This window comes from Xenopus tropicalis, chromosome 3, assembly GCF_000004195.4.
Source record: "Xenopus tropicalis strain Nigerian chromosome 3, UCB_Xtro_10.0, whole genome shotgun sequence".
In the NCBI taxonomy this organism is placed as follows: domain Eukaryota; kingdom Metazoa; phylum Chordata; class Amphibia; order Anura; family Pipidae; genus Xenopus; species Xenopus tropicalis.
Window position 1 is genome coordinate 42,696,196 of NC_030679.2, and position 22,870 is coordinate 42,719,065.

At 34.8% G+C, this 22,870-nt stretch overlaps 1 long non-coding RNA gene across 1 annotated transcript; it reads left to right on the forward strand.

The window, feature by feature from the left end:
* The first annotated feature begins 2,489 nt into the window (after positions 1-2,489).
* Positions 2,490-21,734, forward strand: LOC116409718. Its single transcript, XR_004221954.1, has 3 exons — positions 2,490-2,544; positions 2,627-2,655; positions 21,416-21,734. It is a non-coding gene; the product is annotated as an uncharacterized LOC116409718 (long non-coding RNA).
* Positions 21,735-22,870: the final 1,136 nt, after the last annotated feature.

Here is a 22,870-nt window from a genome sequence, read left to right on the forward strand (position 1 = left end):
AGGACCACATACCGTAGAATATATTTTGGCACCCAAAAGGGAATACCTATGCTGGTGTAGACTTATTGAATCTGCCTATACAGACTACCAAATTCTCTCTGCTATGGAGAGTTTGATAAAATGATTCTAACCTCTGACTAATGCAGCTTTTAGGGATGGGCATCCTGAGCACAACAACAAGTCAGCATTAACATATCAATCATCAGCCAATTTCAGTTTCATAATCTTTCTAATCACATACAAAGTGTGGAGGAAGCCAGGGACAGTTAAATGCATTAGGCTTCCATGTAACTACAAAAATAAGCATATAAAGATAAAACAACATATTAAACTGATCTTTGAATATCACAGCAAGCAAGAGATACTATAATGCGATGCACCAAGCAAATACCCAAAACTTTATGGTTATTGGAGATGGTGATGGACGTATTAATGCTATAAAACACTTCTAATTTGCATTAAGATAATTTAAGCTTGCACAGCTTATTAACATTTAGTAATGGAGAATTAAGTTTAGTTCTAAACAATAAGGTTGATAGGTAAATGCATAAACATATATACAGGTTTGGCATCAGGAATTATAGGGCCCTATATAACAGCTTGTCTATGTCCCAGGTTCATCCATTACAACCTAATCTGCCCAAACCATCCCTTCCCCACGCAAAGCTTTTAGCAGAAGTCACCCCATTCTTGGAATTCCAATCCCCCCACAATGAGTTTTATAGCTTGCATTCTGTAATCCAAGGCTTAGCAGTTACTAGTATGTTGTCGCCACAAACAGGTTCACAAGTATTTGAAAACAATGTCTTGTCAGAAAGCCTGAAGATTGTTTATATGGAGAGGGGAGGAAATCACAAAGTGACCCACTGGTTTATGTTTCCCAGAAAGACTGCTTGAGAAAGAGAACCAGTTGCTATCATGTCTGTGGAACCGATGTGTGCAAAAGTACTGTACATCACTGCAGAATATGTTAGAACTCAATTAGCATGGCGATATTGTGGGAAAACTCCCATTTATGTGACTGATGTGACGAGGGTTTGGCATGTAAGAGCGATAACTGAATTTAATGCAACCCCCTTGTATCTTAAAACAGTAGCCATTAATCCAGATCTGGATTAATCCAAATGTGGATAATTGGTTACATCTGACAGCTTCTTACCTCCAAGATAGATAGACTTAACAATGGGAAATTGCTGTCTGCTGGAATATCGACTGTGAATCATTGAGAACCGGATGGGTATTTACCAGGAGTTTCCATTAATACAACTCATGCTCTCTTTGAATTTTAAATTAACTATTTTAATGTGATAAATTAGTAACTCTGTTGACCCTGGGGACTATTAAATATTGCTGCCCCTCATTTTGATTTGACTTTTGCTGTTTGGCTATGGAATATGTATTTAATAATGCAATGACGTGTATATTATGAATTGTATATTGGTTTAGTGATGCTGGTTCTATATTGGCTTTGGTGCGGGGAACACAACAATGCGCAATAAAATAATACTAATAGTGACCATAAATTAATGTAGGTAATTTAATGTACTGTAGGTGTGGTAGGGGACTTTTGTGTTCCATTTACCACATATAGCTTACAGTGTTTCTGTCACTTTAGCTGGAACTACTGAATATTCCTGGCAGGCACAGGTTTTTATTTTTGAAAACACTCTCTGCTTATGGGAAAGTTTGTCTTTGTAGGTAGTGGCAGTCCTTGAGCAGCACTAGAACTCAGCAATTGTTGTGGCTGTGGGTTTTTTTTTTTTTTTTTGCTTATAAATAAAATGAATGCTAATGTCTTCAACAAGAATCACATAAATTCACCTCCCATGTTAAGATTGTTATAAACTACATTTTATTGCAATTTTCAAAAAAAAAAAATCAAAATGACATGATCTGCTTTAACTGTATCTAACATATCTGTTATCTGTCTACCTAACAGCTAGAATAATGATTTTGACCTATTATATTGGCATATTACATGACCCCCCTCCCCCCCTAAAAAAAAAAGGGTACATGGATCTGTCACACAATAGAAACACTTCTTTTCTCATATTAGTATTTGCATACATTGCAAAACTCCCCTATTCATTTATTTATTTGTATTTATTCCCCATGAGTCCTAACCTGGCTGTGAAGGTGTTACAGCAAACATTATGGTATATGTTAGTCTCTATGCTGTTATTGTTAAATGTGCTGCTTGGTACAAACTAATATAATTTTTCATGAATAGTGTACTTGCTATATCTCAGTGAATACAAATCACATGTAAATATATAAATTCCGGCTGTAGGTTAATTCCAAAAATAAGAATGAGACACTGTATAAAGCTTCCGATACTTACATCTAGTAAGTCACATGAAAAATCAATTCTCAATTTAATAATCTATTAACATTTTAACATCTTGCCAAAAGGGATGGCACAATGGGCACACCCTAACATATTGACTATTTTCCCACAATTTTCTTAGTTCTTATAAGGTGTGTTAGTAACAGAATGAAAGCTTTATGAGAAAGCAGAGGAACGGTTGAAGACTTATGCAAGTGGTAAGTAAACTAAAGACAACATATATTTTAAAAAATATTAATGCACAATATCTGCAAATAACTAGTATTTAATAAAAATTAGGTGCACCACCTGGATCTGCTGCTAAGCAGGTAAATATACTGTTTTTACCATGCAATTTTATTTTAAATATATTTATAGAAGTGCTTATTTTTTGTGCTAGAAATCTATTTTTACATTTCTTAATTTTAATAAATGCATTTTTTCCCAATAAAGAAAAAAAACAGTGTGCATTCATATAATATATAGGATTTATCTGGAAAAAAATGCATATATATATATATAGAAAATAATCATCTGTGGCCAGCACACCCTTCAATGTTTCATCAAAACATTTTTTATTGTAGATATATTGTTAAAACCAACGTTTCAGTCCTTATTAGGACCTTTCTCATATATATATATACATATATATATATGTAAATGCACCTTTAAATAAGTGTGAAAAATGTGTTGGTCTGTCTGTCTATTTATCATTTCTCTGTCTGTCTATCTCTCTATCTGTCTGTCTATCTCTCTATCTATCTCTCTATCTATCTGTCTCTCTGTCTATCTATCTATCACCTATCTATCTATCTATCTATCTATCTATCTATCTATCGATCTATCTATCATCTATCTTCACTCTCTCTCTATATATGTATATATATCTATATGTATATGGCCAGTTGAAAGCACTCAAAGCTCCACACTCACATCAACGCGTTTCGATCCACCATATATATGTATATATAAATAATCCGAAAATCTCATTTACAGTATTAACTCTGACATCTTTAGATATTCATGAGTCTAGCTGATACTCTTTGCAATGTGTTTGCTATATTACAAATTTTATTGCAAATGCTATTTCTCTGATTCTCTGATCTTTACACCTTATGTAAATATTACCCGGACCTTTCTTTAATATTGACCAATTCTCAGTTCTTCCTAAATGGGCCTCTCACATTCCTGCTTTTTAACATTTTCCTTCTGTGCTTTTCTTTTCCGATACCATAGCCAGTGCTTTCTTTATTTTTTCAACTTTTCTTTTCATATATATTTCTGTTTCTCCCTAAAACCAGTCCCTCCTATTACCCCTTCTTTCTATACACAATATATTAATGCATTGTTTCAAGTTTATTTTTTCACCACAGTTATTTATATTTTTCTTGTCCTGGTTCATTATTTTAATATCGACTTTGGAAGCACTGCTGAAAAGCAACGATTACATCTTCGTTTGAAAGCTTAGGAAGGCGTGCCACCTTTGCTAGTTTTATTTCCAGGTACGCCATGCCAAAAGCTTGTGCAGACAGCATGGCGTCGAAACTGCCACTACAAAGTGGATGTTAATTACCTAAAACAATAATGTAATAAAGAAAGGGGAAAAAATATGTGAATCCTCAACTGCAAAGTTATTTTGCCTCAGGGAAGTTGTAGTTAACCGGCTCAAAAATTAATAAGGATACTTAAAAATGAAATAAAGATAAAAGTTACAAGCAGCTAGGTACTATGGGAAATTTCTTGTATTAAATTTTGAGGTATTTGCTGTTTATAATTACCTCATTAAACAATAACAAGGAAAAAAAAAACAAAAGACTTCAGGCTAAAAGTCGTATTTTGGTGCATTTTTCTCACCGTTGTGATATTGATATTAATCAGTCCCTGTTCATAAAGAAAGAGCCATCGCACTGTTCACAATTTTGTGGGAAAAATATTGAACAGGTGTTACCCATTTGCCTCTCTGGAATCTGCCAAACATACAGTGTTAATCATACTTTCATTTTTAACTAGGAGTTGAAATATTAAAACATATACCCTTGTGAGTTTGATTTCAAATGTTTTCCATTAATGATTTCTGTTCTTTACAAATAAACTCAAGACTAGATTAAGTAAATTTGCTTTTATTCTGTACAAGTGTATTGCACTAGAGGCATGTGCTGGCTATTGTCCTGGGACCTGCCATGATACAATGTGGGCTGAACATTCTCAAACACTATTTGATATTTGTATATTTGACAGTGATGTAATGCATCATAACAAAGTCAATATTAAATTTGTAAACTGTGAGCCATAATTTTATTTAATATAAAGGAGAACTAAAATCCCAGCAAACAGCATTATTCTGTTATTTAGAATCAACACAACACTTATCTGTACCAGTTCCCAGGAACAGCTGGCTTTTTTGATTTAAGATATACTGCCCAATCACCAAACACCACACACCATTCATACCCTTTTCCCTTTGTGCTCCAGTTCTTCCCTGGCTACCTGAATCAAACATAGGCGCTAAATAGTGCTAACACCTAACCTACAGAACATCAAACCAAAGATGGGATGTTTGGGCAACAACTATGACATGTAGTTATGTAGAACAGTTATGTAGAAGTTGTTTCTGGGTTTTATTATATTTAAAAATGTAATATTTAAAATTCCTTACAGAAAATGCTATAGATGTTAATGTTTCACTTTGGAAAGAGAAAATAAATGCTAATAAATGAGTATTATAATGGGTTAATTTATATAGCACTGACTAGTGATGGGCGAAAAAATTCACCAGGCATGGATTCACGGTAAATTTCCACATTTTGCCATTGGCAGATTTTGTTTGCGAAACAAAATTTGCAGTGGAAAAATTTGCAGCGCATGCAAAAATTGACACCCTCGTCAAAAGAATTGTCTCGCACTAAAGTGCAAAGTGTGGCCAGATTAAATAAAACACTGCATATTGTATTCCTTTGACTTTCAATGTTGTGTTATTAATTATTTTACCCTTCTGTAAACAACATTTTCTTGATGTGCCATTATATATTGTGTGCGGCGCTGGCATACTGTAATACCTACTAGCGCTGCAGTGAACATTGGGGTTTTTAGATTACATTTGGGAAAAACATCCAGAATTACTTAGATTAATTTTTTCTGAACAAACATTTTTATTTATCCTGAGGATGGACTCTTTAAACTAAATGAAATAGTTGCCCAAAAAGGGCAGTAAGTATTGGAATTCGCCAGCCTATAGGTTACAAACTTGTACTTTTCACTATAATATGGTGTGAATAAAACGGCACTGAAAAAAATTACTAAATATTAATCTAGTAAATATTTATGTTAAATTCTTATTTTATTATTTTTCTGGTAATTTTATTTAACAACAAACCCAAACTAATTTTAAAATCTCTCTCTCTGCAACGCTCTGTCTGAAAATCAATATTCATTTAATAGTATTAAATAGAAGCAGATTTTTTGAATTTCTATAATCTTCTGTTTGCAAATAGAACAGGATTACAATTATTTTCATGTGCATTTTATGGCAGTTTTTTCTCCCCCTTCAGTAAATATGGCCTTAAATCTTATCCAGCCCGGTAACATTTAAGACTCCAATACATCACACCTATACACATTTTAAAAATCTCACTCTCTCTTCCTCTCTTTTGCTCCATTTCTCTGTTTCTGTATATATATATATATCCCTACATATTAAAAACTTGCATTGCTACATTAAATTCAAAGCCCAATAGGTATGTGTTAGGAAAGTGAGAGAGGGTACATTTTATTTTCCCTACGTGCACATATTAAAATTTTGTAAATAACCGCGTTTCTAGAACTCTTGGAAATAAAGTAATTTTCGGTTGTATAACCCTATTTAACCTAACATCTTGCCAGTGACATAAATTCAAATAAGTGCTGCTTTCTCAATAAAGCAACATTTCAAGATTTTTTCACATAAATAGATCCAGAAAAATATATAAAAATAATATTAGCAATCTGCTTTAACAACACACATTTAAAATTCAAAGAAAATGTATGAATATATTGTCAATATTATGCTTTTATAAAATCTCACTAAAATAGAATTCAGTCAAGTCAAAAGTATATCAGACTAAGTGGTCCATTTACTAATGCCGGATTTTTCTCTCCTGTTTCAGATTTGCCGGAAAAAAAAAGGCATAACTTTTCTTAGATTTACTATGGGGCGTGTTTACTAAGATTGGAGATAAATATCTCCGGTGATGTTGCCCATAGCAACCAATCAGGAATAAGGTTTGAACAGTCACCTACAATTTAGAAATCAAAGCAAAGACCTAATTGGTTGCTACAGGTAACATCACCAGTGATATTTATCTCCATTCTTGGTAAACATACTGTGACAATTCTGAATCTGATGATTCTCCATCTAAAACTTGTTGAGATCACGTAGAAGTCAATGGCAGATGCCCCTTCCCTGGAAGATCTTTACTTGCTTAGAGACTTTAGAGGTTTTTGGATTTTTGATGCTGGTTTGACACTGGTTTTTGTGTGACAATTCGAAAAAGTCTCTGTATTCATGGGACAAGCCAAAAAATGCAATGTTTTCATGACACTTCTGCAACTAAAGCACCCTATATTAATGATTTATTAATGTTATTTTTCCTATGTTTTTATGTTATTGAATGTACTGTACAGATCAGTTCTTTTTATCATTGCAGGCTAACTACAGGAATATGTATATTTTTTTCCCTGGCAAGCACAGAAAAGTTCACGATTTGATGTTTGTGTTATTACTTGATATCCAGTTTGAAAAAGATTGTATTTTAGGCATTGCCTCCATTTACAGCAAAGTCTTTGATCCATTTATATGTCAAGGTACAACATATATCAAAGGAGCTGTCCAAAGCACTCAAAGTGTCAATAATGCAGCTTGTTCTTAGCCAAGCATAATTTTTGTTTGTATTCCTTAATTCTTGTTTATAAGGTTGGTAACATATAACAAATCACATAATTACTCAATAGTGTTTACAACAAAAACAAAAAACTTACGTGAACTAACGTTTCGGCTGTAGCACCAGCCTTTCTCAACTTTGAAAAAAGGCTTGTGCTACAGCCAAAACATTAGTTCACTTTTTGCATGAAATATTCACTATATTTGCCCTAAGACCTGTGTGTGTGACTTCCAATTTTTCCTTGTGCAATTCGTTGAACTCTGCACTCAGGCATACCTTATTTTCTGTTTTGTGAGTGCCACGTGTCCCTGTTCCTATATATATATATTTCTCCAAAAGTTATGTGCACTCCAGCGTAGATCAATTAGCTTTATTAATAACTTACATCATAGCTCAATCAATGTTTCAGTCCAGGTCTAGGACCTTGTTCACGATGTAAAACCCCACTGGGTGCACATAACTTTTGGAGAAATATACAAGGTACAATCCTATGTAGCACCCACTCATTTTGGATGAATTAAAGGGAGTGCGGACCTTTTGGTGTATTTTATATATATATATATATATATATATATATATATAGACTCCTGCGGCTTGCATCACTGGACATGAACAAAAATGTTCCTGATCATCAGGTAGTGAAAGGGATTAATAAAAAATGATTAAGTTATTATTTAACGTACATGTGAAGCAACACTACATTTCAAATACCCCCCCATGGTGTAAAGTCAAGCAATTATACTAGTATGAGAGCACTTTTTTCTAAAGTTTATATCATCTAAACCAGTTATGTATTTATATATAGTCTTTGTGCTTTCATCAATGCAATTAATTTCTAGGCACAAGGCTACAGAACTCTCCCATTCTTTTACATGACAAGGTGTCAGTGATACTGTTTGAATTTGTTAACCTTGGCACAAATGATCCAATTAAAATATGGGTTCCATCCAAATTCTGGCAGATTTTCATTAGCAGGGCAAACAGATCTCAATGCTTAAAAATAAATGGTATCCTAAAAATATATGAAATTTCATTTGCAGATTCATAATTCATTTTTAGAAAAAAAATGTCCAAACGACATAAGACACACAGTTAACTAAAGTCTAATTGAATATATATATTACCTAATATCTTACATATATGTTACCAAAAATATATAGTTTTGCCTAAAAACAAATGTGATTTTCATAAATACATTTTCCTGGAAAAGATTTTGTGGTTATATCTAGGTGATGAGTGAATCTGTCGAAAAATTCACAAAACGTACCGCATTACTTTTTTGCCACTTGCCTTTTTTTGGCGCATTTCACCTCAATGGTGAAATGTGGAATTTTGTTGCAAATCCATGCCTGGCAAAAAAAATGCACATCACTAGTGCTCTCTTCACCACTTGTATTGCTTATTGGTTGCATTTGTATGTAAACCTATATAATCAATGTATACACCCATTTATCATACAGCCCTGTGGAATATGTCCAAAAATTTTTGACAAGATCAATTAACTATTACCATGATAACGTCTCTTGTCTATTTAAAGCAAAGCTAAATATATGTCACGTCAACAAATTTGATGGTAATACCTAGATTCATCTGAGGTGCAAATCTATGATTATTTTCTAACTGGAGCTGGTGCCATTTGATTGCTCATTTTAATTGGAAGCTTCTTTTGAAATAGCAACACTTCTTTATGAAATTGCATATTATTCCCTAGAGGCAACTGCTCTTCTAAGAATGAGGTTGAATTATGTCCTCTGTGCCAATAATAGCTGGTGCATTTAGAATATCAAAAATTAAATCAAATGGGTTCTTAGCTTAAAGATGCCTGCAGATAATAAGGAGTTTGTAAAAAGAAAATTTGCAAGTAAAGGGTTACTGGAAAGCAACCACCAAATATTCTTATCATAAAGCCAACATTGAACTAAAAAAAAAAATTGGCATTACAAACAAGCCAATCCATCTGTTTGTATATGAAAACACTTTGGATGAATCCTTATTTTGCCTCTAGGAGTAAAAAAGCCAACACAACCGTGTTTATTATTATTATGATTACATTTTTTTAATAGAACTGGAAAAAGATGGAAATTATATTCTCTGAATACAAACAACTAAATCTCTTTCAATTTCTCTAATATCTCAAGGAACTAAATGTAAGTCCTTACCAAACATTTGTATATAATTTGTTGCTGGGTGATTGTAAACTGAAGCGAAAGAGAGTGATGCATTCTTTCATATAATCCTTTGGGTAGTATTGCCTAAATATTGACCCAAAAACACTACATCTTGCTGGATGAATATTATTATAGTTTACAGCCAAATATATTTTAGAAAAATGTTTTAAAGGAACGTTTAGCATTTATAAAGTACCAAGAGATCATACGTGTTGGTCCTACACATGTAGTTTCATGGTTTTAAAGATAATTCAGCTGATTAAAAATGCCAAAGATTTGAAATATACAATGGGAACTGTTTCCAAAGATAGCTGATGTCTTGCACTTTCAAAGAGGGGTGCTGCCACCTCCATGGTTGGTGAAGAATTCTAAACTGTAAATAAAAAAAAAGGGGTGCACTCCCATAGTGTAATATCCTTTACATTATTCAGTAAAATAAAACTGCACCTACAGATTGCAGTGCATCATTCATCATAATCCATGATATGTGATTTTGGCTCTTTTGTTATCTTCTAGTCAAAATGTGTTGGGGTGCTAGGCTGCTAGCCATTGAGCTGCGGATCTCCATGTTTCATTGACAAGCTGAATGATGCATTGCAATTTTATTTTATTGAATAAATCACGTAAATTATATCATGCTTTGGAAGTACGCTCCTCTTTTATATTTACAGTCTTAATTTTAATCATAATCAGAAGCCTGTAAAAGTACATTGCTATTTATTTCTTGATTATGAATATGCTTTGCAGCCATTTGCACATGATTATGCTTTATTATGAATACTCAAAACCTTTCTGTCCCCATTCCTGTCTTCTTTTCATATTCTCTTCACTACCCATCGCTTTCCACCCCCCCCCCCCCCCCTTTGATTTTCTGCTACGTCTCTTTTGGTATAAATGCTAATACAATGACAATAGGGTACATACAGGTTTAAAACAAACAGAAAAAAATAAGTTTCCAAAGCATGGAGCTTTATTCAATGGTAATGTCTAATGCTTTCAAAAATAAAATATCAAACATTTCAACTGAAATCATGTAATAATTAAGTACTTTATTATATAATTCAAAAGAAATTAACATCATCAGTAGAGAAACCTTCAGTTTATGATAAAATGCATCATTACTACATCGACATTCTGTTAATCATCTCTTCTTTATTACAGGAGTTTAGCATTTAGCAATATTAGTTTTTAGACCAAGCCATGTTGCAGTCATTGCATCTTAGATCTTAGATGAACATCAGTGTGGTTTACATTTTGCAGGTTGATGTATACTTGCTCATTGCATCATCATATGTCCTCCAAAAATCAACCTGATGTTTCTTAATATCATTAATGACATCAACTATCTCCTCACTGTTCAAAATGCATGACTCCTGTCTGCAGACTGACATTTGGATGTAAGCATAAAATAACATTGCAAAAGGAAAAGCAAGCAGAAAAAAGCTCAGATGAACAGTATGTAGGTTATTTGTTTCCAGTGCATTATTTCTTTTTAGAAACAACCATAGAAGGCGTAACTATTACATAAAATCCTGACCTTATGCAGCGCTAAAGTGCTTGTCTGTCATGGATATTGTATGTAACACTAACAGCGAAAAGATCTATCGTTCTCTGAAAGCTCCTCATTATGCTAGCCTTTTGCAGTCAACGTGGCGACATTAATTACACAAATAATGTTTATTGTTTTCTCCAAAGTAATTAAAATCCTAATAATGCAATGCATTGTGGAGCAAGGTGTTTACTTTAACTTAGAAATTACATGTTCTCATGCACAGAACAAAGGAAGAACAACATTACAAAGAAGGCTGCTGAAGACCCTCCCTCAGGTTTTTCTTGTTTAACTGCTGGAAGCGTAAATAGGAATATGAACCTGACTGGGCTATTAGCTATTAGGTTTCTGGTGGTAAAAACCGGAGAAAAGCATATTTTTAAAAGTCCAAAAGAATATAGAGTTAGATTCTAATAGTTATACCCTTTACCCTTCTCAAATTCTATGATTTGCTGTGGTATAGTCACATAAAATATTATAGACTTTATACAGAGAACAGGCTCACAAAAGGTAGAAACAATATCATTTTGTAAATCTCCAAAATGTCTCCTGGCCCCAACATTAAATAAATATTTAAATACAGACCCCAAATTCCATGCTGGATTAATTTTGGAGTTAGAGAATCTAAATCCTTGAGTAAGACCGATGGTCCACCTTAGACCATGGTCCTTGTAATAAAGCTTCTTTTTAGATACTTCTTACTGAATCAGCCATATACACGCCTGCATTTACTTGTGTTACTTGTTGTATATTTTTCATTTTTATAGTACCTTCAATACATGATAAGAAAAACTTTACACATCTATCCTATAACCATGCTGACCTTTTCATCACCATGACCTTGTGATGTCTCACATCATGACTAGTTTTGGCACAGTACAATATTGTTTCACAGAACTACTTTTCTTGGCCATGTATTAATGAATTGTTTTGCTGGCAAGGGACTATCGACATTAATTAAATTTTGCAGCTTGCCAAATGATTTCATGCATATTTAATAGAAAAGTCACTATGACGCTTAATAGAGAAAAAAAAGTGGACAAACCTCATGCTCTCAGTTTTTTAAGTGCTGTATGAGATTTGTGATCCATAAGTTAATTTCTCCAGTGGAGATTGTCCAAACATAGGCATAGGGCATTTGTAGAAGTAGAACACTGCTGAACACAAACAGCACAATATTCACAGGGGCAACCACAGGTTCCTAAGCTACAGAATTGAGACCTCTGTATATTATATTTATAAAATACAGGTATGGGACCTGAGTTTTCCAGATATAGGATCTGTCCATAATTTGGATCTCCATAAAATCATGTAAACATTAAATAAACCCAATAGGATTTTTTTGCCTAAGGATTTATTATATCCTAGTTGGGATCAAGTAAAAGGCACTGTTTTATTATTAGAGAGAAAAAGGAAATCATTTTAATAAATTAGAATTGTGTGCTTATAATGGAGTCTGTAGTGGATGGTCTCTTGTAATTCAGATAATGGATAATGGGTTTCCAGATAACAGATCCCATACCTGTACGGTTATAGATTTTGTGTGCTGTGGTTAATTAACTTTAATGCATTTTGTGCAAAAAAACACCCATTGACTGCAATGCATTTCATACCTATTTTGGTTTAGGTTTTGCAAATTCTTCAGCCAAGCGAAATTGGACAGATTCACTCATCGTTAATTATAGAGCAAACATGTCATACGAGTAAACACGTATTGTGAATTTTTGTTTAAAACACAAACTTGAACATGTTTCGAGGTAAATTCCACTTTAGTTTAATTTCATAATTACCTCTGGTTCCTTCAAAAGTTAGTCAAATGTTTACTATGGTAAGTGGAAAATTGTTTTTTGGTGACTTTTCTACAGAAATAATGTAAATAACTTTTTATTTTACTGTTTTATTTAATTTTTGAAACCTCAGTGGCTTGTGGGCTAGGCTACTTTCCCAGTATCACACAGTATCTTTTTTTTCCCAAAAAACTTTTACGAATCTCACACCCTTTCAATTAAATGACAGAAACCTCCTGGTGTTGGCAGCCTTTCCATAACAACTAGGCTAGGAAGGCAACTGAGAAGTCAACGGTTTATCCCTTGGAGTACCTGCTGGATGGGTCAAATTCCAACACCATCATTAGCCACTGCCCCATAATTACTGCTTTTTCCTCTCTATTTAAAGAACATTTAAAGTGTATTTCACTGAGGGGGGTGCCAAAGTGTAGGCCAAATTATAGGCATATCAATCCCACCTTCTTCTAACATTTTGGCACCCCACAGTAAAATAGGCTCTGTTACCAGGCCTTGCTTGAGGCTTGTGTACTACTTTATCTCTGTAATGCAACAAACCTTGACCTTGTTTCTTGATATTTGATCCTGTCTCAACTCTGGCCCATCTGACAACTATCTCTTTCTAATTCAAAAAGGATATAGTTCCTGTGAAAACCTTGTTTTAGACAGCAAGGTAAAAAATCTGTCCCTGGTACTGTGAGAGCCAAATGTCTTGAATTTTGCCTGAATTTTGTAGTATAGAGAACACATTTCAGCTCCCTGCATTAGAATTGTTAAGTGCAGGAAAATATACCTATATTATAACTGTTTTAGCATATTAAAACACTAGCAATATGTATCCAGATATATTATTTACTGATCTTTATGCTCTTTAGTTGACTTTACATTTGGTCTAAATACTTTTGGACTAAGTCTGGTATTAGCCAAAGGAACTCTTGTTGGTGCTTAAACACCAAAACTATTTATGTACAAACACTTGGGCATAATTTGCTTTGTTGTACAGTATATATATATATATATAGGAGAGAGAGAGAGAGAGAGAGAGAGAGAGAGAGAGAGAGAGAGAGAGAGAGAGAGAGAGAGAGAGAGAGAGAGAGAGAGAGAGAGAGAGAGAGAGAGAGAGAGAGAGAGAGAGAGAGAGAGAGAGAGAGAGAGAGAGAGAGAGAGAGAGAGAGAGAGAGAGAGAGAGAGAGAGAGAGAGAGAGAGAGAGAGAGAGAGAGAGAGAGAGAGAGAGAGAGAGAGAGAGAGCAAAATGAAAATTAGAGTAGTTTATTCAAACAAAAACCTAACGTTTCGGCTGGAACCTCAGCCTTTTCAAAGTGAACATCCATGCAAGAAACCCAAACTAATGACGTCACTCTGTTGCAGACCAGCACCCACCCCCCAAAACACCAGTGTGACTAAACAATGTAAATACCAATGTGAATATACGGATAAGTTTAATACAAGCAATAGAGTCAGCAATAGCTAGAACAATATAAAGCACAAGCAAATAGAGAGGAAAAGAGTATCAAGAAAATAAAAAGTACAAAAGGAACAGAGGAAATACAAGTTTCATGACATAAGGGAAAGGATGACACATACGCTGAACTATAGTGCATTACTGTGCGAGAGCTATAGTTCAGCACCCAGGCGATCTGTGATTCCTTCAGACGTGAGTGCCTGTTGCTTGGACTTCTATATATATATATATATATATATATATATATATAAACAAGCAGAGTACCGCACACAAAGGGACTTTATGAAAACAAAAAAGGTTTTTCCAATAAACCTTTTTTGTTTTCATAAAGTCCCTTTGTGTGCGGTACTCTGCTTGTTTATTGAATTGTTTGACCAGCACCGAGGGCAGTTATTTTTTGCTCAGAGGGTGTGCTCCTCTCTGTTCTTATATATATATATATATATATATATATATATATATATATATATATATATATATATATATATATATAACGAAATACAAGTTCACTGGCACTCACGTATATAGTATATAGATTGCCTGGGTGCAGCCTTCAAAGCAGAAACGGACATCGGTGAAGAAGAGGCCGCTCTCACAGGACTTATGAATAGCACAGGACTTATGAATAGCAAAAAAGTATTTTATTTTATTTTTTTCTCAAAGTTGCCACACAAAGTGATTACAAACCATTTATGGTTTGTAATCACTTTGTGTGGCAACTTTGAGAAAGGCTGAGGTTCAGCCGAAACGTCAGTTCACCAGTTGAAAAAATAAAATACTTTTTTGCTATTCATAAGTCCTGTGAGAGCGGCCTCTTCTTCACCGATATATATATATATATATATATATGTCTTTATGTTATGCATGCATTCAAAATAGCATTTTGGGCCAGATTCAATTTGATGAGAACATCTGATCTTCTACTTCAATTATAGATTTTCCCATAAAGCCAGATTTTCCCATAAAGCCAGATGCAATTCAGGTAGCACCACCTGGGTTATTAAAGAGCTCTTGGGAAAGGGACATATTGCCAGGGATTTCTGTTTACAATATGTACTGTTTAATGCTTATTTCATCTTTTATATAAAGTTGCTGGAAGTTGTGTGTGTTTTATTTTCCTTGTGGAATTCCCCTGAGGTGTGCTCCTCGGTGCCCACTAGGTGGAGGCACTGTGCTATAAATTACAGTTCCCAGTATCTTTCAATAAGTAAAGAGGCTTGGTTTACCTGATTGCTAAAGGAACTGTGCTAGTTAAGTGAAGGAATGTGGTAAGAAAATGTTTACATACATTTTTCTGAATTAGGCATCTCAAATTGAAATTCGTTCATGAGTTTTCACATGATAAACCCTTTTCTCACTGAATTGAATCTGGCCCACTGTGTATAAAAGTGAGTACACCAGAATTATGCTAGACTATACGCAATTATTTTACACCTCAATGTATTTGGGGAAATCCAATAGAGTAAGAAAAAACATGCTTATAAAATAAAACCTGCATACAAACTGGTACAGATGGGTAAATAGTGTAGGCTTTACATTTTACCAACTACTCAGGTATCTAGTCAGTTATGAAGCATTTAAGATTTATAACTTCATCAGCATTTAAATGGAAATGCCATAGAAGATATGTTTCTGCATGCCTTTTTTATGCTGCCTTTAGAAATATGTACCTGTGAAGCAAAGCACTTGCACAGTCCCCACTGTACTCCTTCCTCTTGATGCCTCTGAAAACTCTTACACTGTGAAAACACCTTGCAAGTGTGCATAAAGAAAAAAGTGAAGAAGATTAGAAGAAGTTCAATGTTGGCACATTATCAGAGCAAAAATGTCAACTCTCTTACGCTTGAGTTCCTGGATATTAAATATTTTTCCCTGATGGCAGACTTAGCTAAATAAACACGACATTTACAAATGCAAAGCTTTTTATAAACATGTATTAAGGGGGGAAATTAGCAGGTTTAAAAACTCTTTTAATCAGGGCAATTCAGTTGAATCAGCTCATATGGCACTGTTTAAATACCAGAAGTAACAGATTACCAGTTTATAGCCAACTTTCCTTTGCGGTTTAAAGCATTGTTTATGCAAAACTGTTTTCAAATGCTCCACAGCCCTTTATTTCAAGAGCTGCATTTGGCACCGGCACGAAAATGCAATTTCCTCTATTTCAGAGCGAAAAGCTTTGGATATCATTAGTTCTATGCTGTACCTGGCTAAAATGTAGTGCGTCTCATTACAAACTCTTTATAGGGTCACCAGCCACTGGAGGGTATTCCTCAATAAAAAGCAAAAAATCATTTAAAAGCATGTAAAAAAAAAAAAAGACAAAACAGGAGAGCGGTTTTAATGACGGGTTAGTTTTATTCTCACATGGTTACTGGAGACAGCAATTTGACAAACACATGCTTAAAATGAATGATATGTATTGCACCATGCTGTAAAACTGCCATCTCTAGATGAAAAGCAAAGAAACTGCCCAAAGAACTTTTTAAAGTTTAGACATATACCATAAACAGAAAAGTAATTGCATTTAGAATAACCAAAGGAGATAGAAAGTTTAGCTTAAACACTATGATGATCTTACAATGAATAATGTAAATATTGCTGTTGCTGTTCTTGCCAAACCAGAAAAATTATTATATATCATTTGGGTATTGCAGGTATGGGATGCGTTATCCAGAAATTCATTATCCGGAAAGCTCTGAATTACAGGAAGGCCATCTCCTTCCTGTAATTCACCATATTAACCATATAATTCCAATTTTAAAAAACTATTCCTTGATTACTTGATCCCAACTAAAATATAATTAATCCTTACTGGAGGCAAAACAAGCCTTCTGGGTTTACCTAATGTTTAAATATTTTTTTAGTACATTTAAAGTATGGAGATCCAAATTCCAAAAAACTCCAGGTCCCGAGACTTCTGTATAACAGATCCCATACCTGTACTGCTAATTTGATCAATATGAGCCAATAAAATTAAAATAAATACATGCAACCCTTAAGGTACACAGATCCCTACATACTCCCTATTGCCAATTACACTGCAAATAAATACAGGTATGGGATCCATATCTGGAAACCCCTTATCCGGTAAGTTTTGAATTATAGGAAGGCCATCTCCCACAGACTCCATTTTAATCAAATAATTCCAATTTTTAAATAATAATGTAATAATAAAACAGTACCTTGTACTTGATCCCAACTAACATATATTAAAGCTTATCGGTGTCAGAACAATCCTGTTGGGTTTATTTAATGTTTAAACTATTTTTTTGTAGATTAATGTATGAAGATCCCAATTAAGGAAAAAGCATTTATCTATAAAACCCAGGTCCTGTACAATCCGGATAACAGGTCACATACCTGTACATCAAACACTATGCTATGTAGCATTAGGAAAAACAGAAGGGCATGTCATTTACACCAGGATTCAGATCATAAAAGAAATAATCAAAGACCATCTTTTCTGAGATTGTGTTGAATGTGTAGTATCTAGTAGAATTAAATCTAAAACAACTGGACTTTTCTGAGTTTTCTCATTTCATCACTCATCCGAGTGGCTTCTTCAGTTCAAGCCATTGGGATGAGTGGTGAAATGTTTTCAAGAAAAGTCCAGATGTTTTAGACTTGATTCTGCTCAATACTGTATATCATGACCCGGATGAACGAGAATTTCCTAGACATGTTGACTGTAATCTCCAGTTCTAAAGTTTAGAACTTAATTGTGTTAGCTGGATACCCAGGTATTTATAATTCTGGTTATGAATCAGATTTTTAACTACAGATATGGGATCTGTTATCCAGAAAGCTATGAGTTATAGAAAGGTCATACCCCATAAAGCCCATTTGAATCAAATCATTAAAATTTTTAAAAACGATTTCCCTTTTCTCTGTAGTAATAAAACTGTACCTTGTATGTGATTGAGGCAAAACAACCGTATAAGGTTTATTTAATGTTTACATTTATTTTTAGCAGACTTAGGGTGATTCAAATTACAAGTTCCCAGATCCTTCAGATGCTTCATCTTCTAATTGCACATATGTACTTTTCTGCACTGTATTTATTTTGTGTGCACCTGTATTTGACACAGGGAGAGATCAAGTTACTAGCTAGCATGTGAGATCACTGTTCAATTCAGAGTGCCTGGAATAATGGTTCAGATGTTGATGTATGGCTATTGCTCTTGATATTAACAAGACAAAAAGTGATGAAAACATGGCATATCTTATTTACAGAAAAATTATTATATAGACAACCTTCAGGGTTTTTATTAGGGGAAGCAAACTTAGGGAGCATTTAACAACTGAAAATAGAGTGGGCTAAGTGCAATTTCAAGAACTATTGCCATGTTTTTTTACCCACATGATTACAATATAATCATGGTCGTCAGGGGACACTGTCTGAAACAATAGTAGCCAATACAGCAACACTGATGCAGTCATCCTGATTGTATCATTGCTGTCTAGTGGCATAACTATAAAGGAAGCAGTTCAGGCCCAAGGGTGGCCTGGGCCACAGGGCTTGATTTCTTTAAAGCTTTAGCAACCCACCCCCTCTCCTACCTGAGAGCTAGTGGGTGGGGAGTGGGATGTGAGGGGGGCGTAAGGGGGCAGGCAGAAGCGGAGGGGCGGGTAGTCTTGTGTTGTGCATGGGGCCCAGAACAGTCTAGGAATGCCACTGCTATTGTCCTGATGTGAATTAATCATTATTAAAAGTAAAACTGGCTCCTCTTTGAAACAAACTGTGGTAGCTATCACAGAGGTCTTTAATAGTCTTTTACAGTTCTGTCTTTGTTTTGTCAGTAGTCATTGTTATGGGCATGCTGTAATAGCAAGAGGAGGAAGTGACATCACAGAAGAGGAGTTTTCCATTTGTATGTGGGAGCTAGGAACAACATCCTACTCATTTTTCCTCATGTTAAATAATGTTGTTGTTTTTTAGTTAGTTCTGTTGGGCACCTGTTACTCCTTCTTATAGCTTAGGAGGTGGAATATTTGCAAAAGGAGGGCCTAGGGCCTTATGGTCAGATGGCATTAAGCCAGTGACAATCGGTATCTAGTATTCTCTGTGGAGATGGACCCTAGGAAAAAGGTGCAGTCAGGTTTCTTGCTATCACATGCCCATCTGAGGCAGTTGCTGAGGTGGCTGGAACTGCAGGTAGCACCTTGGGTGTTCTAGTGGCCGTTATTCCTAGGGTATGGTAATATTCATATAATCATTCTAATTTACTTTTTAAAGCTGTAGCATTTTTCAACCTAAAACGTATTGGGTACTTATTGTAAGGGAATGTTTTGGGAAGCTAGGGTGTATTTAGGGGTTAGGTTTGTTCAATGGGGGCAGTCAGCTTGATGTTACACCTGACAGTCAATTATTCACAATATTTCAGTGATCAGTATATCAACATTATAAGAAACTATAAGATTTCTGCAACATTTATATACCCAACTTTAAGTTACATCAACCTAATACATTGATGCAGCAATACTCTGACTTTAACAGAAACATATTAAAGCTTTATAATGAATAATAATAAATGAATCCTATTTTACTGGAAAAAAAATGTTTTTCTGCTGGAAAAAGACTACTCAGTTTCTGACACTGTATCTCCATTTAGGCAGTGCTTTCAAACAAGTTCAGACTCCTAATGTAAAAAGTCAACATTAACTCAGGCAAAGCTCAAAAAAATGCTGTATCTCTCAGCGGAGCACTGTTTTTCCACATCTGGTAATAATTATCACCTTGGGAATGTATGTGAAAATGTTTGATCTATGTAAGGGTTGTGTCATTCCTGTTTACAAAGATCGTTGCTAAAATCAGCTTCTGTAAAACCTATAGGAAAAAGAACTGAGTCCCAATTTTCTTAGCATAACAATGTGGTATAGCTTAATTTAACCTAATATGACTTTGAAATCAATGTTGAGTATTTAAGGTTATAATGCAAGTTAATGAAAAATGCTATTGCGGGTAAATGGTCATTTATTAATGTTTGTAAATGCTGTATCTCATCCTTTATTTTGACAATAGCGCCATTGTCTAGCTTTGCGCAGTCCAAGGACAGGAAATTAGTGCATAAAGGCTTCATGCTGTTTACTGAAAGAAAACAAATCTCTAGATTTCTTTTTAAACTATAAATTAAAACAATATGGTCAAAAATATTCAGATGTCCTATTTATAGGAATCTTTTAAAAAAGGGTCATTGTTTGGCTACTGGGGCAGCTGATAAAGAATAGATGCAACCCAGTGGCTGCCAGTCACTTGCTAAACTAAAATGTTTTAAATGTTATGAATTTTCATGGGTGCTCACACAGATATAGAGAATGTTCATGTTCCAGTTCATACAGCCTTTAATGAAGAGGGAAGACTCAAAATAAAGAAGGAATTAGAAGTGACCCAGCAGTATATATTTGCTTCAGATTAGCACCTGGTCATCGGAAAGATATAGTCTAAAGGTGGCCATACACGGGCCAATTCTAGCTTTTTATATTGGTATCTTAGACCAATTCGGCAGCTTATTGGCCCATCTATGGGCACTAACGGCCCCCACTTGTTGGGGATCACTGCAGTAGTGTATAATCAGACAAAGCCTCTCTCATTGGGCTGAGACCCAATAGGGTAGATTCAATTTGATAAGAACGATTGATCTCCTAATTGACATCTGGCCTGAAATCAGCCAGATCTTGATCGGGCAGGTTTGATTTTTAGTCGGATCGGGGACCACATTGGCTTGTTGATGTGGTCCCTAAACCGATGAACGCCCATACCCATAGGTGGGGATTGTGATAACCTGGTACACGGGTGTAGCTGAACTAGAAAACCCACATAGAGATCTTAGATAGCAGGGTAGAACTCAGCTTTATTCATGGCTGCTCTCTCCACACAGTGTGTCCCTCCCCTTTTACTTCCACTTTCTGTGTCACAACCTTTCTCATTACTTCACCCAGTGCTAAGCTGCTAATGCATTTTAAAATGAACAGTTAACATTCACGCAGGGATAGATGGAACAACATTACAGGGATATTGGGAGAAGATCCAGCCACGTGGTGCCCTTGCCAAGCGAGTAGATCTTAGCCTGTATGGCTACCTTTAGTCAAACTATGCACATTGTATTGTTATTTTTATGACACAACGCTCCTTGTAATATATGTATTGCCTTTAAATTTCCTAAGTAAGAAATTCTACCTATGCTTTGTTTATTTATTCTCTAACAGAAGATAAAGCACCAAGGCAAACTTCTTCCTCCCTCCATTGTGCAACTCTTCCTTTTATGATAGAAAACTGGTGTCTGCATCATCTGGACATCAAGCAGGAGTGCTAACTGGGCCACAAAGAAAGACACAAATAAATAAATCTCCTAGGGTCTAAATATTTGTAATGTGACAGATTAAGTAGAATAATTGAGTTCTGTAATTTCACCAAAAACCATCAAACAGCATAAACAGAAACTAAGATCCATAGAAATTCCTGTTTCATTGTTGTTTTGTTGTAGATTTGAGCCAATTTACTAAAGGTCAAGCTTCTTCAAGTAAACATTAAGTTCCCCTTGTTTCCTTTCATGAAAGATTGAGAATTGAAACATCTTATAATGGGGGTCTGGGAAAAAGTCTTGCTTTCTCAAAAGTTATTTTGTGTGGGAAACAATTTTCACTAATATTAGTAAATACCTGAAAAAAAAGCATAAAAAAATAACCGTTGTGCTGCAAAAGTTGCTCAAAATTTTCTGACTGTTGAAGGCAAAACAGATATCTAATAGTGACCTTCTGAAATCCATAGGTTTCATTTGGTTACCTCTACAGAACATCCCTCTTCTCACCCACTGCCTGCCCCTTAAAAGAAAACTATACCAATAAACAATGTACAGTAGGTCTAAAAAACATAAAAAATATATTGTGTAAACCAGTTCATATGTAAAACCCTGCTTCATCCAAGTAAACAATTTTCATAAAAATGTACTTTTTTAGTAGTATGTGCTATTGGTTAATCATAAATAGAAAATTGCCATTTTAAGAATTAAGGGCCACCTCCTGGGATCATAGGATTCACAGATTCACGGTGCACACAGACAAGCCAAGGCACACATACATGCTAGGCCTCATCAACCAATTAATGGGCAGAGTTCTGTCTTTTGCTTCTGCACTACTTCCTGTTACAGTTAGAGCTGCATTATTTCTGGTCAGGTGATCTCTGAGGGGGCACACAGCCCATCACTAAATGGTGGCTCAAGGGAAAGGATGTAAAAGTGCAATATTTACTGATATATATATTCCAGTTTGGTGAGATTCTTTAATAAGTCACTAAACATAATTTAAACTATCTGTTGGGTAAGTATTCATTCTGGGGGTATAGTTTTTCTTTAATGCAGGATGCAAGATGCAGGGCTGACTTCGTATTTGTGAGTTACCCCTTATGTTTCTACATTTTTCTTTGCTTTTTATTGTTGTCTGACAACACACTGCAAGAAAAGATAAACAGATCTGGCAAGGATTAAAATCCCCTTCTGCCTAATGCAAATAATTCTGCCTATCCATCATTAAAGCACAAAGAACTTTTCTGTCCTGTAGTGCAGGGATCCCTAAACTTTTTTTTTACTCATGCCACAGTCATATGTAAAAAGTGTTGCCGAGCTACACAAGCACAAAAAAAGTTCTTTTGGAATTCCAAATAAG